Raw genomic sequence first — 755 nt, 5'->3', positions numbered from 1 at the left:
TTCTGACATATACTTATTTGCAACAAATGAACCTATTTACAGCAGACACAGACAGTCACACCCATTTATAACAGCTACGAAAACACACTCATTTACAACACACAAATACATTTACACAATTACAACAGACACACACAATCACACTCATTTATTTACAAAACATAAACCTATTTACACTCAGTTACACCAATCACACAGTCACACTCATTTACAACAACCATGCAGTTACACCCATTTACAACACACACTTATCCATTTGCAACACGCATACACGGTATTGCTAGTCATTAATATGCACCAATATCAAAGGCAATAAATGAAATATGAATTAACAAATGGATAAGAGCTGTCAACAGACATTTTTTATACATAGTATGATACCACAGTAAATTATCTCCTCTTTCGACATTTTTTTTAACATAAAGTATGATACCACAGTAAGCTGCAGTGCCCTGATATTTGCTTACCTAGGTTCAGAGATGTGAAACTGCGAAGGCCTTAGTGAAAAATAAGTTAACATTAACTATGTTTAGCGCCTACAGTATCGATCAGCTGTTTGAGCAACTTCTCAGGCGCGACCTCATCTCCCACATGCAACCCGAAATAACCTCTGACGTCAAGCACCTTTTTCCCTGACCAATAGAAGGAAAGCCTCAAAAGCGAGAACAGGAAAATGCTTTTCTTCAAGCAGAAAAGAACAGCTGAGGTTATGAGAACGTTGCAGAAATATGCGTGAGGAAGAGAGAGAGAGCGGG

This window comes from Penaeus monodon, chromosome 29 (genome assembly GCF_015228065.2).
Source record: "Penaeus monodon isolate SGIC_2016 chromosome 29, NSTDA_Pmon_1, whole genome shotgun sequence".
NCBI classification, from domain to species: Eukaryota; Metazoa; Arthropoda; class Malacostraca; order Decapoda; family Penaeidae; genus Penaeus; species Penaeus monodon.
This window is presented reverse-complemented; position numbering follows the sequence as displayed.